Genomic DNA, 23,598 nt, shown 5'->3' on the forward strand with positions numbered 1-23,598 from the left:
ATGATTCTTGATCTGAAATTGGACATTAGAAACGACCTCATACACGCCTGAGAGTAGTAGCGCCCTCTGAGCTATAGTAACGCCCCCCAAAAAAACGGGCGACTAAGTAGCTCAAATTTTACGACGACAGGGCTGTTAAAAAACGATTTAACGATTGCTAGTAAAATACATTTGTACAAATCAATCATCTCTCCACATCTGGAGTTTTACGCTTCCATTTTGTTTTTAGCAAATTTTTTATATATTGACGTAGCTATAGTTTATTCCTTTTTATGTGTAGTCTACGGAGGTTTGAGTCCCGCGCGCGGTACACAGGTATAAACGACTGTTTGATTACTTATCATTTGAATTGACAATTTAGGCTGTTGGTGGATGCCATGCATTAGTAGTACAGAAAACTTACTTGAATGTCGGAAATTTCTTGAAAATGCAAATGTTTTCGATAGTTTTGACATCATCGGCGGGGTTATCAATTCTGGCAATGTTTTGAATTTTGTTTAACTTTCTTGATCACTATTAAAACTTATGAAAAGTGTGGTTGAGACCAACAGATTTTTTACCATTTTTATTTTGCTGTATAGTATGGGAACTTGTAATGTTGTTTATATCTTTTGAAATAATTAGACCGTTTATTGTTTGCAAATCTGGTTAACATTGATCATAATTATTTATCTTAAAGATATATCGTCTCGCTCAAACCTTTGTAGGGGTATGTGGAGGGACCATCATCATCATCATCATCATCATCATCAAGATTCTATGGTGATAATTAAAAAATATTAAAAAAAAAAGGTTTTGTGTAATTTAAAATTTAAGTTTTTTTTTTATTTTTTTTATGAAAATAAATAAACTATTTTTTTCAGTGTATATATTTTTCTTATAATCCCAACGGTTCACTACAACTTCTTCATAGAACATTTTTCTCTAAAATCAACATTTTCGAAGTTAGAATTTTTCAAATCATTTGCTTGCAGAAAATTATAGGCCATTTTCAAAAGTTATTCTTGAGTCAAAATGATCAATTTTTCTATGGAAAACACTTATTCCACCATAGCAAAAACATGTGCAAAATCTAATCAAAATCGAAGGCACGATTTTTATTTTTTTTTTTTTCGACTCATTCTGGTTTTGGGACTCTGAGGTGCTTCCCAAAACAGGTTCTGGGTACCATAATTAAGACCGCAGTGACCGTTTCTGATTTTTCTCGACATCTTACAACTATTATTCATTGCTTCTTACAGTTACTTTCTGAATATTTATGTAATCCATTGCCATGTTAACTGCATAGACGAAAATTTGTCAGAGATGACAAAATCGGAATAAAAAGAACATACTGTGTCCAAAAACTTAATACCTCAAATTTATTCGAAGCACAGTTGAAACCAATGCAAACCACGTTTGTTTTGAAATAAAATGTCGTTTTGATTTCCTGTTATAATCGAAAACAGAAAATGGACTTTTTCTGCTTGCAGTCGATTCCCGGTGGCCGCTCCGGATTGATGTGGATCACTCTAAGCAAAAATCAAACTAGATAAGTATAGCTTTCATTTGCAACTAATTTCATGGAAATCAAAGAAGAATTAGATTTTTGACAAGCAAAACATAACAGGTGTCACCTAGAGGTGACACTGGGCGTTGGGGGGTTAAGTGTGCACATATGACGCCACATAACGTATTATTTATTGTCAACAGAATCCTTGGAAAATGCCCAATAGACCAATCCAATTACCAGCGTAGTAGTGCAATGTTGACAAAATGTTTTTTGTTTGCTGTCAGAACTGTCACAACATTGCTTTTGTTTGCTGTGAGAATGAAAACATAAACAGAATTGCTGCCGAGCATTCACCTCTTTGTTGGACTGTCGTTAATCGAAAGTTCGAATGACGTCAAACAAACATCGATACGTTTTCATTCTGAGGAAATCGTCTTGTGTAAGATTGATCGTGCGTTGGTATTCGTGGCAGTTTGTTTGTTGACCTCTATACATGTGCGAGAAACGTCCGATGTAAATTAAAGTAACTTTTCGAATTTTATTGAAAGCTGATGGGCATAACCTCAAATACCAATAGCACTCTCCAGAAAGCTTATCGTTATGACACTTTGGAACAGTCAGCCCCTCCTATAAATTTCTAAAGGCAAATTCATAAATCCGGATTATCCTGCCGGCCGAAATACGGTTAAAATCAAAGGCTATCATCATAGTGGCCCTGAAAACTCACACTTCTCCAAAAACACAATGTTACATGGCAGACACTACCCCAACTGTGAAGTCCACAATGCCAAGAATGAAAAAAAAAACAAAACCTTTCAAACCACGGTAACGCATAATGAACCCATCTATAGGCCACGAGTTCCTTGCAGATTGCCCACAGTCTGCCAGTCGAATCCTCAGAGGAAAAAAAAAACTCCGAGACGACGCGACGGCGGAGCAGAGCTTGTCAGACCAGAATCCAATAAAAAGTGCAAACCAAATCCAATTGATAACGTCATTTACTTTCCATAGAACCCTTCGCTCAGTACGAAAGAAAAGGTGTTTTATCAACCAGAAGCCACACCAGTCAATGCTTTGGGGCCCTTCGTCTCAGCTACGTTTCGTTTGGTGGATCATTACTCTTTCCAGCTCCGGTCGAGGATGAGGTCCTGAGCGGAAAATTGAAACCATGATTTTTCCATCTTCCAATGCAGCCGGCGAAAAAGGAAATTCATTTTTCTATTCGAATCAGACTGTTTCTGCTGCGATTGTGATTTTGCCGATATTGGAGAGGCTATATATTTCCACTTAGTCGTAACTGTCTTTGGTTGGATCGGATGGGAAGAGTTGCTGTTCAACATAGACATCTGAAGTGTAGCTTCAACTTGTGCATTGCTTTAGATAGTGTTCAAACCGATGACAAGACGAACGTTATTCGGAAAGGACATTTTCCTATATATTAGAGCTTCTCCAGAAGAGGAATGATAGATGGCTTGCGGTACTTTTAAGTGCTACTTTTTCTACTATTGATCCCTTTACGATCCTAGTTTGGACCCGTGCCTAATCCTTCTTGGACACCGTCTTGAGAAAAAAAACTTCTCGAAGGTCACGTCTTCTTTTGTTTAGGGTAAGTGTTCCCTTAGTTGTGGGTGTTCCTATAGTTGCGGTAGTGCCGCTTTCATTGTTTTTAATACATAAGCCACCGAACCGACACTGCCAATGGACGTGTTGGCTTGTTGATACACGGAATAGTTGAAAAGAGCGTTGAAATTGCATTAAAACTGATAAAATATCGCTTAAATTGTTAAAACTTTTCTTGCTTGTACCAATAGTTGCGGTAAAGTTACGTTTTAAATATCCCATGAAGCGATTCTGAATCCAATCAGCTCCACTTTATTTTTGAGCCGACTGGAATACACATATATGAAACATTTATTGACTCTAATCTTGATGTTAGCATTTCTTTAGAAACTAAACTTGATATTGACAATGCTCTTGAAACTTTAACAAATTCCATTGTTGAAGCCAGGAGCATTGCAATTCCAAAATGTGAAGTAAAATTTGAATCCGTGATTATAGACGATGATCTTAAACTCTTGATCCGTCTTAAAAACGTGAGGAGAAGGCAATTTCAACGCATTCGTGATCCTGCTATGAAAATTATATGGCAGGATTTGCAGAAAGAAATCAAGAAACGTTTTTCACATTTAAGAAACAAAAATTTAGAAAATAAGATTTCTCAATTGGACCCTGGCTCTAAGCCCTTTTGGAAATTATCTAAAATTTTGAAAAAACCTCAGAAGCCAATACCAGCATTGAAAGAGGAAAACAAATTATAACTAACTAATTGAAAAAAAGCTCAAAAACTTGCTATGCAGTTTGAAAGTGCGCACAATTTTCAAGTTACTCAGGACATCGAAAATATTCTCAATCAAAAGAACGTTTTCGATAGAGACTGATTTGGAAGAAGTGAGAACTGTTATTAAAAAATCAAGAATATGAAAGCTCCTGGCGAGGACGGAATTTTCTACATCCTCATCAAGAAACTTCCAGAAAGTAGCTTATCGTTTTTTGTTGATATAGGTATTAACAAATGTTTTCAATTAGAATATTTTCCTGACAAATGGAAAAATGCTAAGGTTGTTCCAATTTTAAAACCAGACAAAAATCCTGCAGAAGCATTTAGCTATCGTCCAATCAGTTTGCTTTCCTCCATCAGCAAACTTTTTGAGAAGGTCATTTTGAACAGAATTTAGGCCAACATCATCGAAAATTCAATTTTTGCCAATGAACACTCATCAACTTTTACGTGTAACAAATTTGATCCGTTCCAATAAATCTGAAGGTTATTCTTCTGGTCTTGCTCTTCTAGACATAGAAAAAGCATTCGACAATGTTTGGCATGAAGGCTTGATAATAAAATTAAAAAACTTTGATTTTTCAACATAAATTGTTAGAATAATTCAAAGTTATTGTCAAATCGTACACTTCAGGTTAATTATCAGAACTCCAGATCCGAAAGACTTCCTGTAAGACCTGGTGTTCCGCAAGACAGCATTTTGGGACCAATATTATACAATATTTTCACATCTGGCTTACCTGAGTTACCTCAGGGATGTCAAAAATCTTTGTTTGCGGTCTCTCCGCCAAAGGACGAAGCCTGCGTGTCATCTGCAGTAGATTGCAAAAAAGCTTGGATATTTTTTCTTCATACTTGCAAAAATGGAAGATTTCTCCTAATGCTTCCAAAACTCAACTAATAATATTCCCACATAAACCAAAAGCTCTTTATTTGAAACCTTCAAGTAGACATTGTTGTACCAGATAGAGTATCAGTAATAATAGTTAATAAGATATTCAGAATAATAAATCTAATATATATAGATGACAAAGAAAATAGAAATAAAATATACTTAGTGAAAAGATAAAATTTTTTTGAATTTCATACAAAACAAAGAAGCCTGAGAAAATAGGAATCAATCAAGGATGCTTTGAAGAATCGAATGTTTCACCTAAAGTCAGTCTTACAACGAATCTGGAAGAGTACTGACGGATAATTTAAAGCAGACAATTTTGGAGAAGAAGAGAAGACGAGCATAAAATAGTAGAAATGGATGATTTGGATACCCCTGGACTCAACAATGGCGCAGCCGAGTCTTCCGGTCGTGGGTGAGTATCCAGTGGAACTGAGAAAGTGGAAACCTTTTCTTAGCTGCTTGTTACTGCGAAGCAGATCTGGATATTCGATGAAAAAGGCGAATATCCTGTAAACTGTGATAAAAAAATGCTTATTTATAAACTCCGATAGAGAAGGCGGATGTTTAGTAATTTAAAAATTAAACACCGATAGAGAAGGCGGATGTTTAAAAAAAATCAAATTTGAACTCCGATATAGAGAAGGCGGCAGTTCCAAAAAAAAAGAACTCCGATAGAGAAGGCGGAAGTTTAAAAGTTTGAATTCCGATAGAGAAGGCGGAGATTCATAAATTAGGATTCTTTTTGAGAAGGCAGAGTTTTGTAGAACGCTATGAATGATAGATAATTGAAACGCATAACGATTCGATTTATTCGGATGAAAATTTTCTGTTTGAATTCCTAACAATTACCATGACAACAGTAGTATTTTTTTGATGTAGGACTACGTCTTTATTTTCTATATTGGGGTGCACTTTAAAAGTACGGAAAATGAGACATGTAATGAAATTAGGGGAGATTTTGAACGTTAATAATTCAGTTCTTTATGAACCAATTATTATGATTTTAGTATCATTCGATCAGAAATGTATCTACGCATCGATAATAATACTTCTGGTAAGTAAATTTTGTTGTTAAACTATTGAAACTTTGATAAATGTTGACCCCTTTCTTATCCAACCAATCACGTTCGAGTATTTTTCGACGGTATCGCTTCCCAATATGAAAGCAAACGGGTCCCTGCTTCTTCCCTCAGTCTTCTTTTTGCGATCGGCCTGTGAACACGGTTGGGCGAGTCATTCTCGCTTTGCGTTTGCACCCGCGTCACAGTCAAATTTGTGTCGTCGGAAGAGGAAGCGCCCAAGCCATCGTTAGCGCCGCCGCAAATACCAGATACCAGAAGCCCCCGCGCTCTCAGATTTCGACTCGTGATAAATTCAGCATCGGTGGTCAAGAAGGAAGCCCGTTAGGAACCAGATACCAGAAGCCCCCAGAGTTGCTGATCCGAGAAACTGCTTCTAATCTAGCGTCGGAATTCCTCGAGATTTCAAGAGTGAGCATCGTTTCCAGATTTCGACTTTTGCCCGGGGATCCACTACCCGTTGCTGTTGCTGTTTGCGTTGAGGATTTCTCGTTTGACCATGGCAATCAACTAATAACATCCCGCAGTGCTGTTTATCTGTCATAGGCCCTTGGCAGGGCCATCAAATTTGTAGAAAAGAGTTGAAGGAATAATATTTCCGACCTTATTATATCTTATATTCCTCAATCAATCTCGCAGCTTCGTACAAAATTTAATTTGTTTTGAATAACACAGCGTAACAAAAATCACATTTTTGCGTGTCTCAAGTATCATATTATGTGTTTCTAGTAGATTTGGGGTTGCTGAATTTGATGCCATTCTCAGAAATGTTCCAGCACGTCACAATTTTTAGCAACAGGTCGCCAAAGTTGTATGAAACTTTGTTTCTATTGATGTTTACGTTAAATTTAAGGTATAATTTATCTAACTTTTTGGTGATCTAATCCACCAAGCATGCAGAATAGGACTTGAAATTTCATTTTAGATATAATTTGGTTAAAATTACACGATTGAATTTAGATTAAACCGATATTTTCAACATGCTTGCTGTCTCCATACAAAATTCTTATTTCCTCTTGTATGAGAAAATACAATACTTTTTTAAATCATCAAAAAATAACTTTTCCGCATCGAAAGTATTCTAAATTTTGTTAATAAATATTGATGTAGGGAAAGTGTACCAGTTATGGCCATAGTGGTTCCCTATTTGGCCATATGTACAATTTCGATAACTCAAACATTTTTTATCTTTTCAAATGTTTTAACATCAAGTGGAATAGTATATCTAACTGCTTAAATACACAAAACCTTTTGAAATGTAGAATTATTAAAATTAACACGTATGGCGAAATAGGGAACCACTATGGCCATAACTGGTACACCTACCCTATACATAAACTTTGAATTCTGTGGCAAATTAAGCAAATAAACTGGCTGAAATAGTCAATTTTTGCATTAACAATAGCCAAAATCTCAAAAACTAGACGTGCTATGATATTTTTGAAAACGGCAATGGATTCAGCAACCCTTAATTGATTGAATAGCGGTATTTTGGTGCTTGAGACAAAAACGTGTTCCGCAGTGTAATTGATGGCACGACAATTTGAGACTATTCGTGGACGCTGCTGTAGTGCCGTCGGGGTGATTGCTCAACATTTCACAACGTTTGTAAAATAGAGTGGCATTTCCAACGGTGTCTTCGATTTGCCATATTTTAGCTAAGTATGCTGTTTCGCTCAAGAAAAGTAAAAATTTCTGCGGAACAAATGGTCAAGAAATTTTCTAGAGTGAGCTCCATTTGAAATAACATTTCTTTTCAACTGCGTACTGCGATCAAACAAAAATGCTTTTCTTGACCATTTCTTGGAAGAAATTTTCCACGCATCGAGATAGGCGATTATTTTTCTGTTGAGGTGCATACTTCGCCTTTATTAGAACACTTTGATTACGAAAATTAACTCATGTGCCAAATTGCGACATGTTTAGAATGCTTTTGAAAAGAAATTCTCATTGAACAATTTTCATCATTTTGGCACCCATGTATCAGAAATTTACCGTCATACTAAAGATAACTATTAATTATCAATAGCTAACTATTAAATATTTAGTAAATGTCAACCATTCCAACAATTCATATTCGACTAATTTCTCACGCATTATCATTTTCCGAAATTTTCAAGTAATTCTAAGCCCAACTCATTATTGGCCCATACCCATTTCCCAAATTGCTCGACTAGAAAGAAAAGAGCACGAAAGGGAGGAGCATTATCTGCTAATCTAAGGGTTTAAAACATGCTTCCTTCGCCGGATTCGGTTTCATTCCATTTTCGCTTTCGAGCTGGTAAGAGCTCCTCCGGACCTGCTTAGCGAGGAGCACCTCGCAGCCAAAAGCCTTCTGAGCTGTTAATCAGCGTCTGGTTTGTGAAATCGCTCAAGATTTCTGATTGACCTGCGCTTCCACATTTCGGCTCGTAATAAACTCATCATCTGTGGTATCGCACAAGATTTCAGACTTAAGCTACGTTTTCAGATTTCGACTTCAGCTGTGTGATCCAATACCTGTTGCTGATGTGTGCCATCAACACCACGAATCATTCAGCTGGTTCGTCTTATAAGCAGAGAACTGATTCAAATTTATACACTTGCGTTGAGGATTCTTCGTTTAGCCATGGCAATCAACTGATAACATCCTGTAGTGCGATTCATCTATGACATCATCCGAGATAACAAAGCCTTTGGCTCTTTTCAGGGCCACCAAATGTGCGTAAAAGAGTTAACAGAGTAATATTTCCGACTTTATTTATCACATTGTCAAGCAATGAATAATATTTCTCTAAAACCATAATTTTAATTAGAATTACTTAGATTTTACTTCAGCATGCTGAACAAGCCTCAATTACTACTGTTCTTTCCAATGCTACCATATATTTCATAAGAGGTCATTAATATATGTAATTTCAAAATGATCATACAATATGAAGTAAAATTTCACATTTTCATAGATAAATATGACGAATTCATTGGATAAAGATAATATATATTTGAGACATGATTAAACGTACACTTGGCTGCAAATTGTTATATGCATATATATTTATGAAAGATTCAAGCACTGAAAACAGTATGAAGTCAAAACGAGCAACATGAACGATTTCGAATTCAGTTAAATTAATCATCGTGGTCCTACGTCACCAGTCCATACAACCCCATAGGGATGTACCCTTATAGTTTTTTTTTTCTTATGATTATTTCTCAGCAACTTGAAGATGACGGAAATTGAATTATTGATAGAACTGAAAACGCTACAAAATGAAAATAATAAATTGAAATCGAAATTGATTCAGACGACGTTGGCAGAGGATGTTCAAGGGGAACCATCAGTGCCATCGGAGAATTTCAAAGAAACTCGGCCGAGTACGGATAGTAACAAATCCCTGGAAAAGTCATCATTTTCTACCGGTGGCCTGTCGCTTGGAGCCTTGAATATTCCAGAATGCCTACCGTCGGATGGAGAAATAGAAATCGATAGAAAAGCATACGAGCATTGGAAAAAGATTTTGGAGGCCTCCATGGATCTTATGGAATCGACGGACGAAAAAACCCGGATTGGTATTTTCAAGATTAAGGCTGGAGCAAAGCTGTTGGAAGTGTTGGACAGTACTAAAACGGCTCCTGGAATGCCTGATGAAACTTCGGAGCCGTATGGTAACGCGATTGCTCGATTGAACGAATACTTTGGATCAAGAACATATATGATGTCGCAGAGAAGCAGGCTCCTTAACATGTTACAAAAGAAAGACGAAAGCAGCGTACAATTTGTAAGAAGGGTCGGAGCAGCCACCAAGCTCTGTGGTTACCAGGATAACGAGGAAATGGAATCTGTAATGCGAACAATAACCAAGGGTGCACTGGACAGTCGAGTTCGTAAACTAGCTCATAGGAACTGGGTTCGCCAAGGATCCCTTAAAGATCTGATTGACGCGGTTCAAGATTCTGAAATAGAGAGATTAAACGAAGAGGAATTCATGAGAACACAACAACGTAATTCAACATCACCATCTGGAGCAGCAGTCATTGCAGCAGTCGAGAGATATTCAAATCTGACGAATTATCGACAAGAAAGATTTAATGGTATGAATAATATTTTTTGCTTACAAATGATTTAGTTGAAAGTAAGTAATGATTAATATTAGGTGGCAGACCAAGCTGGAACTCTAACGGTAGACGTGGCGCACACAGAGGAAGAAGAGGAGGAAATTCAAGAGCAGCACCGCGCTTTTATACCGCGGTAGAGACGCGCCAATGCTAGAGGTGTAGTAGCGTGTATCATCCACCTTCGGAGTGTCCTGTGATTGATAAGGTTCGTCACAAATGTCAAACAAAAGACCACATTGCTCGTATGTGTACCACCGATATTGGCCATCGAGGCATTAAGAGACGACTTCAAAGCACAGGTTCGCTTCCCAATCAAACAATACTCGACGAATTTCTCTGGTTAATCAACGTGATGAGGAGTTAGATGAAAAGGAAGAAAAGGTATTTTCCGACACTGATTCCAATAATTAGATTAGAAATTCACTTTACTTTACTTTTGCTGGCTCTACGTCCTTCAAGACATGACCTGCGCCACAACGTTACGCCAACTAACTCGGTCCATGGATGCTAACCTCCAATTCCTCGATCGCCCCACACTTCCAAGATCCTGCTCCACTTGGTCAAACCACCTAGCTCGTTGCGCTTCCCTTCGTCTTGTACCGGTCGGATTTGAGTTGAACACCATTTTTGCGGGATTGTTGTCCGGCATTCTCACAACGTGTCCCGCCCATCGTATCCTTCCAGCTTTGGCGACTTTCGTGATACTGGGTTCACCGTAGAGTTGCGCAAGCTCGTGGTTCATTCTTCTCCTCCATACGCCGTTCTCACATACTCCGCCGAAGATCGTCCTAAGCACACGTCGTTCAAAAACTCCTAGCGCTTGCAGGTCCTCTTCGAGCATTGTCCACGTCTCATGCCCGTAGAGGACTACCGGTCTTATTAGCGTCTTGTACATGGTACACTTAGTACGGAAGTGAAGTTTACCAGACCGCAAGGTCTTGTGGAGTCCATAGTAAGCATGACTTCCGGCGATGATACGTCTTCGAATTTCTCTGCTGCAGTTGTTTTCCGACGATATCAATGATCCGAGGTAGACGAATTCGTCCACTACCTCGAACTCATCCCCGTCGATCGTCACGCGTCTGCCTATGCGAGCTCTATCGCGCTCGGTTCCTCCAGCCAGCAGATATTTCGTCTTCGACGTATTTACCTTCAATCCAACCCGATCTGCTTCACGTTTCAGCCTGGTATACTGTTCAGCAACCACCTGGAACGTTCTTCCGACAATGTCCACGTCGTCAGCGAAACAAATGAACTGGCTGGATTTATTGAAGATCGTGCCCCGCATGTTGAAGCCCGCCCGTTTCATAACACCTTCTAGCGCAATATTGAACAGGAGGCAGGAAAGACCATCGCCTTGTCGAAGTCCTTTGCGTGTTTCAAACGGATCTGATAATGCACCCGATATCTTCACACAGTACTGTACACTATCCATCGTTGTCTTGATCAGTCTAGTCAGCTTCCCGGTAAAACCATTCTCGTCTAATCTTCCGTAGCTTTCCGCGGTCGATGGTATCATAGGCCGCTTTGAAATCGATGAATAGGGACTTGATATTCGCGACACTTTTGGAGGATCTTCCGCAACATAAAAATTTGGTCTGTCGTCAATCGTCCGTCCACAAAACCGGCTTGATAACTTCCCACAAATCTGCTTGCCAGTGGCGATAGACGGCGGAAGATGATCTGGGAAAGCACTTTATAGGCTGCATTAAGAATGGTGATCGCTCGATAGTTCTCACATTCTAACTTGTCACCCTTTTTGTATATTGGGTATATTATTCCCTCCTTCCACTCCTCCGGTAGCTGTTCTGTATCCCAGATCCTGGCTATCAATCGGTGCAGACAAGTGGCCAACCTGTCCGGGCCCATTTTAATAAGTTCCGCTCCAATACCATCCTTTCCAGCTGCTTTGTTGTTCTTGAGCTGTTTGATAGCATCCTTAACTTCACCTATTGTGGGAGTTGGCACGTCTCCCTCGTCCGCCGTACTGATGAAGCCATTAGAAATTCAACAATGAACATTTTTTGTTTATTTCATTTTATAAGAATGTATAAACGACGTAGTTTTGTTTGTTAAAATACTTTTAATAAACGATCAGTTCAGAATCGTGAATAAACATTCTTAATTATTGGTAATATATGATGAAAATGAATTGTAGATTCCAAAGTTAAATGGAAATATGGGTCCAATGAACATCTCGAAAGTGGACAAGAAACTGGAGTAGAATTCTTTCTAGATTCAGGAGCTCAAGTTAATACCGTTACAAAACCGATGTTTGATTTAATTTTGACAAACGAACCTGCGAAGAAATTAATATATGATGTGCGTTTCCAGTCTGATAGACCACTCAAAGGATATGGATCCAATAAAAATATTGATGTTCTGGCAACATTTTCTGCAGAACTGTATATCACAGAAGATAGACCAATGTTCATGGAAAAATTTTATGTTGTTGATGAAACCAGAGCTTTATTGGGATATAATACAGCGCTATGCTATAGTATTCTAGCCATTGGACTTGACGTACCCATAAAAGATGTTGGTGCATGCCCATGTGAACTAACGCTATCGGACTATATATGGATATAAGTATGATCGCTGCATCTGAAGAATTCCCTAGATTCAATGTTCCTCCAGTTTCATTAAAATATGATAAGAATATGCCTCCATCCCGTAATGTATATACTCACATACCGCCACCTTTTAAAGATCTAGTGGGCCTCGTGGCCGTGCGGTTAGAGTCGTCAGGCATTTAAGCGCATCGTGTCATCGGGTGTGGGGTCGATTCCCGCTTCAGCCATTGAAACTTTTCGTCAGAAATGTTTCTCGGCTGAGCCACTGGAGCATGCTTGTCCATTGTCTAGTGTTAAGTTACAGTCTGTGCAGCTAAATGGCTGAAGACGGTGTCCGTGTCTTTAAAAAAAGGAAGATCGATGATTTGCTTGTGTCAGGTAAATGAATAAATCAGATGAGTACTCATTTTTTTATTGATGAATGATTTTTTGGTAGGAATAATCGAAGAAGTCAACGAGTCTATGGATAGATCATTCTGTTCATCACTATTGGTGGTTCCAAAAGGAAAGCATGACATTCGTTTGGTTATAGATCTGAGAGGCCCGAATAAGTGTATTTTTAGAACGCCATTTAAGATGCCTACGTTTGATTTGATACTTACGGAATTGCATGGGTCAACCTACTTTTCAACGATTGATTTATCGAGTGCATATTTCCATGTCGAACTTGATGGAGATTCAAGACATCTAACAAATTTTTTTGCTGGTGATGCCTTGTATAGATACTGCAGATTGCCTTTTGGGTTATGCAATGCCCCAGACATTTTTCAAGAAATTCTTCAATCAATCAATCAAAGGAACGGTAAATTACTTAGATGATGTTTTAATTCACGGAAAAACAAAACAAGAGCATGACGAAAATTTAGCAGAGGTGATGAAACGGCTAGAGAATCATAACGTAAGGATCAATCTATCAAAATGTGCTATTGGACAAAAATCTGTCAGATTTTTGGGTTTCCGGCTTTCTGAAAATGGTTGGCAAATTGAAGACGACAAAATTAGAGCAATACAAAATTTTCGGGCTCCCCAATCCTTGGCGGAAGTCAAAATTTTTCTCGGATTAATCACTTTCGTTGAAAAGTTCATCCATCAAAGAGCGGATAAGACAAGGCGTCTACGCGAACTGGCAAATACTGGAATCAAGAATTGGAGGATGAATTTCAAAATCTAAAGCATAAGGCATGGAAAGGAACCAATACGCTGGAATATTTCAGTAAGGAAGATCGCACTGAAATGTATGTTGATGCATCTCCGTATGGTTTAGGTAATTATATATATTTATACAGTTTGTTTAATTAATTTTAAAAGAATAACTGCATCACAGGAGCCGTTCTCGTTCAGTTTGATGGTGAATAAAAACCTCGGGTTATAGCCTGTGCCTCCAAATCTCTAACGAACGCAGAGAAAAAGTATCCACACACCCAAAAGGAAGCCTTGGCTATGGTATGGGGTGTGGAAAGATTTTCTATGTATTTACTTGGAAAATTCTTTACCATACGATCAGACGCAGTTGCCAATGAATTCATTTTCAATAGCAGGCACAGAATAGGCAGACGTGCTGTTTCGCGGGCAGAAAGTTGGGCTTTGCGACTTCAGCCGTACGATTTTGAAGTTGAGTGTATTCCAGGATTATTGAATATAGCTAACGCATTGTCAGGATTAGTTGAAGAAAGTAGCCCAGCAGAGCCTTTCGACGATTCATTCGAGAAACATCTATTGTACAAATTGGATGCCGGAATCATGGATTTATCATGGGATGAGATCGAGAGAATTTCAGAAACTGATATGGAGTTGTCCAAAGTACGTTGTTCCCTGGATGTTGGAGTGTGGCAGTCTGGTTTACAACGTTATGAGGTACAAGCAGCAAACTTACGTTCTTTAGGAAGCTTAGCTTTCAAAGATGATCGTATAATAGTACCTGAGCAACTGAGGTTCAAAGTTCTACAATCAGCACATCAAAGCCACGTTGGTATAGCGTCAACAAAGAGGATTCTTAGAGAATATTTTTGGTGGCCGGGTATGGGCACCGAGGCAGAAAATTTTGTGGAGAAATGCTCAACATGCTTACAAATTTCAAGAAAAAATCCACCCATTCCATTGTCCACCAGGAAGCTGCCACAGGGGCCTTGGAAAATATAACAAATAGATTTTTTTACTGCTAAAGACTTTGGACAAGGTGAATTCCTAGTTATCGTTGATACATATTCAAGGTAATACTATTTCATTGGAATAATTAAGGATGTTACTGTAGAGAATATGTACAACTTATGAATTTGTTTTAGATATCTACATGTGATAGAAATGGACAAAATGGATGCTGATCGGACTAATGAAGCACTGAACAAAGTATTTCTGGTGTGGGGATACCCTCTTGTCATCCAAAGTGACAATGGTCCGCCTTTTCAAAGCGAAAAATTTATTTCGAACTGGGAAAACAGAGGAGTCAAAATAACGAAATCGATACCATTAAGTCCTCAATCCAATGGAGCACTAGAGCGGCAAAACAAAGGAATCAAAGAAGCTTTGGTAGCAGCAAAGTTGGATAATGTTAACTGGAGAAGTGCATTGGACAAATACGTTCATATTCATAACAAAGTTAGACCCATTGCAAACCTTGGTGTTACGCCGTTCGAACTACTGGTTGGATGGAAGTTTAGGGGAACATACCCCTGCCTCTGGGACAGCTCTTCACGAACTCCAATTGACAGAGCGGAAATCAAAGAGAAAGACGATTTATACAAATTTAAAACTAAACAGTATGCAGATTGGAAAAGAGGAGTGAAAGATTCAGATGTTACAGTCGGAGACAATGTGTTGTTGGCACTTCATAAAAAGGTCAAATCGGATCCAACTTTTGGTGCTGAAAAGTACACGGTAATTGCGAGAGAAGGAGCAAAAGTGGTGATCAGGAGTGACCGTGGAGTGCAATTTTCAAGAAACGTCCAGGATGTGAAAAAAATCTTTCAAGAGACACTGTTACAAGAAAACGATTCACACATTACAGAGAACTCAAGTAGCAAACCTACCGACAGCAAAAAGGATGTCATTATGGGAAGTGGTCCAGCAAATTTAAGAGAAAGGTCATTTCTGTTGTTAAACCAAATGGATTTAAAGATATGCATTTATATACCATTTTGAGTAAGAGTGGAGATGGCAGCAATGTTGTACCAGATAGAGTATCAGTAATAATAATTAATAAGATATTCAGAATAATAAATCTAATCAGGGTGTCGACTGAATTTTGAAAATTAAATTCCCTGACTTTCCCTGACCTTCCAGTCGGTTTCCAGAGAAATTCCAGACCACTGAGTTGGTTTATTTGAACCGAAATAAGTACGATTTGTACAAGAAGATACATATTCGACGATTTACATGATGTTCATGTTATATACCGTATGAATAAACTGAGCGAAAGCTTTACTTTACTGAGATATGTGTATGTGGGAGTAATATCATAGACAACCCTATGTGCCCTCCTAACAACGCACTGCAACACAATCACCATCAAATCCAGCAGGCAGCTAGGCTGCGACGACAGTGTCAGTATTGAACAGTGAGAACAAGCGTTCGGTCGTGTTCGCTTATGAGTTATATATTTTAATTCAATCAAGAAGTTAATCTAAAAGAAATTGCGATATCCGAAGTTATCGTCCAGAACGCGTATTCCCCTATTTCCAGGTTGAAACGTGCAGTGAAATAATCAAGATTACTACATGTATCTGTCAGATAACATTCTTGAGCGTTTATTCAAGTTACCAGGATAAAACTGAACCAATGAGAACCTATTTACTTTTCAAACTTGAAAATCCGTATGAACAAAGATGTTCTTAGATCTAATTCCACAAATTTCAGACATAAACGACAATGTTGGACTTCTTCCTGATTAAACCTGATTATAACTTTTTTGTGCAGGACGCAACACTAATAAGATCGTCCACCATCCTTTTTTTTAGTGAAACAAAGTTATCCTAAAATTTGGCTATTTCTTTGTCCAGGTAAAATACTAGCCATTGCCAAAGAACTTTCTAGGAGAGTTGCTCCAAGAAATCCCACATAGATTTCCAGAAATTCCTCTCCTTTCCTTTTGGAATTCCTAGGATTATTTTAGGAATACATATAAAAATATGTCCCAATATCGCATAGATTTTTTTCCCAAAATGCTTTCATTTTTTTTTAGAATAACTTTAATAATTTTACACGATGACGCGTTACAGGTATTTTTTTAGTTGATATTTTAAGATTCCGAAATTAATTACGCTTAGCTTTCCTCCCCGAGGAATTTATCTAAATATTCTTGACGGAAAGCAATCAGGGATTGAATAATGTGCTAATAATAAGTTTTCTGATGTTTCTCTTGAACTTGTCGTAGAATGATCCAAGGAAATTCTCCAAGAAATCTTCTATGAGTACCTCCAAGTAATCTTACAAATTGTCGATAGATTATCAATCAGATTCTTAATAATAATATTCCTGAAATTTCTGCTTCCTAACGTTGTTCTGGAGTCCCAAAAAATAATTGAGGAATTTTAAGAGGCATCCTCAGAATTTCTGGGGAATTTCCTAAGTATATTTTTAGAAACAAAAAACTAGGCGGATCTATAAGAAAGATCCTGATAAAAATTCTGAAGAAAGGCGGTATTATATGAATAAACTGTTTTCAGAAACAACCTGAAAAAAATCAGGAAATATCCTGAAAAAATACGTATTTTCGACAAAATTTTTGATTTTCTATTTAGTTTCTCATGCTGCAATTTTACATCAAAATAGTGAAACTGTCCAAAACATTCAACCGAAAATACCACCACCAAAGGCACAAATCTAGAAAACCAAACATTGTTCAGAACTGAAAAAATGATCGATTGATCACCTCCAGTGTCTTTCGATCTCTCTTTTTTTTATGATTGATTGAATCACCAGATATCAGGCCTGGTAGCGAGTCTCTTTTTAGTGACTTGGTCACTATTTTCGACCTGGTCACTAAAAAGCCACTATTTGCAACAAAAAGTCACTTTTTTCATAAAACTGGTCACTTAAAAAGTCACTTTTTTATTTGAAACCTCTTTCTATCGATCAGCATATTGAAGTGTCTAGAAAGCAAGAGATTCTGAGATTACTTTCTGGAAGAATTAAGATGAATAATGCGCAAAAATTTCTGACAGAATAATTGAAAATTATTGTTGGGTTTTGTGACAAAAGTTCTGGTTTAATTTTGAAATCTTAATATCGACATAATTCCTTATAGATCTTCTGAGTTCATTTCGAGTAAATTTATCTAAAAAATCATCGGAAAATAATCTGAAGGGATCTTTGATCGACCTTTTGAAGGAAACTCAACAAATAAAGAACCTGAAAATTCTACCAAATTTATTTATTGTATTCGTCAGAAATATGTTAAGGACTTAGGCCCATTGTAGTTCAGAAAATTATTAAGAAATGGATGCGAGATTTTTTTTAAATTTTAACAAATATCTCAGACGTTAATTCAAGGATTAAGCCAAACCCCTCTTAACGCACGATTTCGATTGATTTTTTCTAACGCTTAGGCGAATGGTACTGAGATATTTCGAGTACTTCGATGCTTCGATACTTCGAGTACTGAATAATATCTGTATTATTGTATTACGTATAAAATCATTCTCCAACTACCATAGCACAATTATCTCCTCCTTTAGTTCTTCGCGAATCTCCTTCGAATAAAGATAATGCTTTGAAAAGTGAGAGCAAAATTTTATATTAATTCTTACAGGGATTTATTCCTCTTTTATTTGCGAGAAACCCCGCGAGAGCATCTAGAAATTTATCTACAATTTTTGTAAGAATTTCGTTAAACAATCTTCTTTTATCATTGTAAATTTATTCTCGAACTCTTCCTAAAATTTTCCCAGAAACGCATAAATCATTTTTTTTCTTTTCAGAAATTCTTTTCGTACTCTGCAAAAGTTTTAATAAGGTAAGTTCGCCATTAATGATAAAGAATGTTGTCATAATTTATTTCTAAGGATTTGATGAATTTTAAATTTCAAGGAGCTTCTCTCTACTGACTGGGATTCGAGATTCAAAGTTGTAGCGTTAGTAGAGAAATTCAAAACATCGGGTTTGGTCCACACTGCTCTTTCAATTCTAGATCAAATTGTAAATGTCCTCTCAAAAATTGAGCTCATTATAATGAAAACTAAGACTGCACAATCATTTCAAAGTCTGTATGAAAATTACTATTAGAAAAGCAAGGAATTCATTCAATCGGGCATAGTTTATGTGTTCTTTAGATACTGCCTAAGTGTTCTTTAGATATTGTCAGATACATTAGTTACAACTTTGCCCAAGACCGTTTTTAAATCGGACGTCTCAGCAATTACCCATTATAAATTCCCATACACATTTTAAAGGGCTTGTGCAGTCTCAGTCTCATCCAAATTAGCTAAAATTTTGGGAGGTCACTCAAAAGTTGATCTTGAATCGAATGACCGGTGTGAAGCAGAAACTATTCTTTGAAGCACCCTAACGCCAAACTTTTATATGTCCGTACAAGATTAAGATTATAATGTGTAGGCTGGCTTGGTAACATTCTTGATTATGAGCACCAAAATTTTTTTCCTGAACTTTTATTTAAGAATAATGTTTGTAGGTTTGAAATCCATTTTTAGTCACTATTTGGTCACTTTTTCGATAATTTTAGTCATCAAAGTCACTATGATATTGCTGTCTGACCGCTACCTGCCCTGAGATATGTGCTCTTTAAATTTAGAGATACTATTCATCTGCACTCAAATACGAAAATCCTGATTGGTTTATAGTTTTACTTGGATATTTTGAGCAAACTTGTAAAGATTGGCATGAACTCCATTTTTTCTTCCAAGATTTTGAGCAAAATGCATGGAACAAGCAATGATCAAGGAAACTTTAGAATAACATATTTTTAAAGCAATCCACGCCAACTTCGAAGAAGTTGTTCAGGATTGAAAAATAAATTACCCATTTTTTTTAATATCATATTGAATGTAAACATCATGATCATTAACTATTGTATTGCTGACTTAGCCTGATCGATAATGTTGAAAACGTATGATGTTGTAGTATTGATATTTTTCCCCTGACCTCAAGTAAAATTCCCTGATTTTCCCTGACTTTCCAGGTCAAAAATTGAATTCCCTGACATTCCCTGACTTTCCAGGGTTTTCCAGGTAGTCGACACCCTGCTAATATATATAGATGACAAAGAAAATAGAAATGAAATAGACTTAGTGAAATGATAAAATTACTTTGAATTTCATACAAAACAAAGAAGCCTGAGAAAATAGGAATCAATCAAGGATGCTTTGAAGAATCGAATGTTTCACCCTGAGAGAGACTCGCGAAGAGGAAAAATATCAACGTCATATGCAGCCCAGTTTCCCCTCTCACGAAACGTCAAATGCAGCCCACCGTTTTTATGTCTGAAAAAGTGAAAAGTATTGTGTTCAAAGTAAACTGTTATTAAAAACCTCAGTCGGCGGAGCATTTTTGTCCAAAGTTGCTGATAAATCTAAGCAGAAGATTAATTATTTCTAATGTCCGCTACATTTGCTGGCATGAAAATTTTTTTTCATCTACTTATAGGTATTCTACTAAACAGCTCGAAGATTTATTATCATGAAAATTCACTCAAACGGCTATCTATGATTCGATGTGATGCAAACTCAATCATTTTTTGCTGAGAAGTTCATGTGAGGATTTGAACAGCATGCGCATAATTGGTATAAACACAAAGTGGAATAAGAAAAAAACTCAGCAATCACAGAAAAAGAAGACCGTCTTCGCGAGTCTCGTCTCAGGTTTCACCTAAAGTCAGTCTTACAACGAATCTTGAAGAGTTCTGACGGATAATTTGAAGCAGACATTTTTTTTTAGAAATGGAATATTTGGATACCCCCGGACTCAACAGACATGTTGTCACGTTGAGAGGAGTTCCGATAAAATGGTCAGATGAAGTTAAGTATCTAGGGCTCATGCAAGATAAAAATTCAACTTTCGATAATCACATTGAAGGCATTCAAGCCAAATGTAACTAATATGTAAAATGTCTCTATCTCCTTATTAATAGAAAATCGAAACTTTGTCTAAAGAACACGCTTTTGACCTTCAAACAATGTTTCAGGTTAGTCATGTCCCAAGTAGCACGCGAAACATCTTTCAAAGAAATGCTTGCCAAAAATGGTTTCAAAAATGTATCAATAAAAGTATCTGTAACTTACCTAGTTCTAGTTCCGTTGCATATTATTCAAAAACTCATAAGGTTACATTGTCGTTCCAATGACCTTGCATTTCACCTCGTGTTTGACGTCTAACATCATTGAAACGACGAGATTTGTTGCAAATGTCCTCTGCAAGCATCAATGAAGTCAAGTTTATCAAGATGTGTCCTGTAACTTTTAAAATAAACTCTTGAAACTTCTCCAAAAATGCCAATTTTAATGTTATGTTTCAATACGCTTTCATTTAGAGCATCCGCAACATAACTTCATTGCATGCAAGCTGCGTTTCAATACCCACAACTCAAGAAGATTCATCCCAGTTGCGTGAAAGTTGCACTGAACTACGTGTTTGACAGCTAGAAGTTTGTTTGTTTCAATCAAGTTGCAGTATAGTTTAGTTGCACCTTACGTATCATGAAACAACGAAAACATGTTCTAGCTACAGTTTGTTTGTTTTCATGGTGTTTCTTATATGTTGCGCGAAAGTTTTTGTAAAAACTTTAACTTTGTAGTGCATTTCCATATTTTTCCAGTAACGAACTTGTATTCCGAATGGTGCAGTAAAGTATTAAGCAACAAAGCAATGTGGTCGCTTATGTAGTGCATTGGTGAGGCAGTTTTTCGAAGAGCTGGTGAAGTAGTGAGTAGAGGAGAAGATTAATGATCTAGAAGTCGGAAATTCGATTCTCGTTTATATTTTTGTTTTCATTTTTTTCCTCTTAAGTATTTTGCTACAAATATGCATTTTCTCTATAACATAAATATGTTGCAAACTGGCTCCGCCTCTTGCGCTTTTTGCGTTGCTGTTCAGTGCAATTGTAAGTCATATTTTCAACGATTTTCAACTCTGATTAGTTTCAAGAGATATGTTTATTCTTGAGTTGAAACAAACTGTGTTGCTTGGGGTTGTATTCTGTACCAGTCTTCAAAATTGCCTTTGCTTTGTGTTGCTTTGATTCATAAAACAAGGAGAAAGAGAATGCACGATCCTTATTTTGCAATCCAACAAGGCTTTGATTTGATCCTATCATTTCGGTAAAATACTGAATCATTTATCTGAATCATTTGTGGCTCATTCAACAAAGTGGACTATGCTGTAGATGGGTAACAAACATTGTTAGTAGGCCTAGCAACCAATACTGTTGTCTTTTCATCGCGATTTTACGAAGAGTGCGTCAATGGTTTACAAGTGAAATTTCTCGAAATGGTCTTTTGTGAACAGAGTGATTCTTCTAAAACATATAAATATTCGGAATTCATCTAGGGTTGTTGCTCTACGCTGTGTTGTGTATCAATTGAAGTCATGTGTATTAAATGGACATTAATGTTCTCTTCTTGTTACAGCCACAATCAGTTTCAGTTGTCTTTTCTGAAGAAAAAGGCATGATGTTTTATCAAATATGCTGCTCATGACATTGGCGTTATGCTCGAACATGAACACCACCTCTGTAGCACTGTTGGAGTCATGGATCATTTCACGAAGCCCAAATATTCTTGCCACGTTCAGAACAAGTTTCTATGGAACGGACCCTGATCTTCGACACACTGCAATTCAATTCTTCACAATATGTTATTCTATGTTTTGAGCCAATAAAAAATCTCTTAAAATATCTGTAAAAAATCTACCACATGAAAAATCGTTGAAAAAGTTGTTTTGAAATATGCGCTTTTAATCTCACCCCATATTGAACAAACACAATTTCGATAATGCCCGGATGGTCTAGTTGGACCAATAACGTTTTAACATATAAATTATACATTTTTAGCCAAACTATTTTTTCATAGATATAGCTAATCTTTTAACGATTTCTTTTACTCAAAGAAATTATTAGTTTTTACTCATGATAGGTATACCAACCTCTTCTTCTCCTTCTGTTCTCCTTGATATTACGTCCTCACTGAAACAGAGTCTGCTTATCAGCTTAGTGTTCTAAGAGGACTTCTACAGTTATTGACTAATAAGTTTATTTGTCAGGGTTCCTTTTTTTAGCCGTATATTGCAGGTACGATCATATTCCCCTATTCTTGTTGGCGTTCGAATTCAATTTAGATCAAAAATCGTTCCATATTCCCGTTTACGTTAGCAAAATTATATACGACATGTATTCGAATGAATAAAAGTTGGTTCAAAGTTGGATACGTCGTGAATATCTATGGGAGATTCTTCGCCCAGGGACGTCAAGAAATCGACAGGAGGCTCGATCCCAGACACCTCCAGCTGAGAAACGTTATTGTACACTGTGAATCATTTTCTATGCTTACCGAGGTCTATAGAGTATGCAGTTAGCATTGAAATGATTTGAATCAATGATGCATTAGTCGACATTTGATCTAGTGAGCACAGGAGCAATTAAATGCAAAAAGCGCGAATCCAACGCGAAGCATTGATTTTTTCAAAGCATGCTTTTCAATGTATCTGTGCAGCAATGATGATCTTGGAAGACTGTTCTGTACTACTATGGACAAGCTGTTGTAATACCAGAAAGAAAGCTCTGCAGAGGATTCAAAATAAAACTTTACTAGTAAAAAATATAAGCGAAACGTTCTACATTCCTTGAGATATTGTTCAAAGAGATGAGAAAAACGAAACATTTTTAGAGGCTACATTTGCTTATTTATCAAAGTTTCTCTAGAAAAGGATTGCAACGTTTCTGACAGGTGGCTTTCTATGCAAAATATTTGCATATTGTACGGATATAAGTGCACTATTACACCCTGATCCACAATGAACCTACGACGAACATTTTTTTGTACAATTTTACATAAAACCTTACAAATCCTGTACTAGATTGTTTGGTTTTTATGGAATATGAAGTTCTTATTCAAAATTGCCTTATAATTTTGTCAATCTAGTATATATTTTTTTCTGGGTGCACCACAGCAAAAGGACCC

The 23,598-nt window shown here is 37.0% G+C and overlaps 1 protein-coding gene and 1 long non-coding RNA gene across 3 annotated transcripts in view; one reads left to right on the top strand and one right to left on the bottom strand.

Moving 5' to 3' along the window:
- LOC5575216 (orexin receptor type 2) overlaps positions 1–23,598 on the bottom strand; it is a 641,361-nt gene that overhangs the window by 580,194 nt on the left and 37,569 nt on the right. The window lies entirely within an intron of this gene.
- LOC110677945 lies at positions 21,557–22,358 on the top strand. Its single transcript, XR_002501316.1, has 2 exons — positions 21,557–21,989; positions 22,051–22,358. It is a non-coding gene; the product is annotated as an uncharacterized LOC110677945 (long non-coding RNA).

This window comes from Aedes aegypti, chromosome 3, assembly GCF_002204515.2.
Source record: "Aedes aegypti strain LVP_AGWG chromosome 3, AaegL5.0 Primary Assembly, whole genome shotgun sequence".
NCBI lineage: Eukaryota > Metazoa > Arthropoda > Insecta > Diptera > Culicidae > Aedes > Aedes aegypti.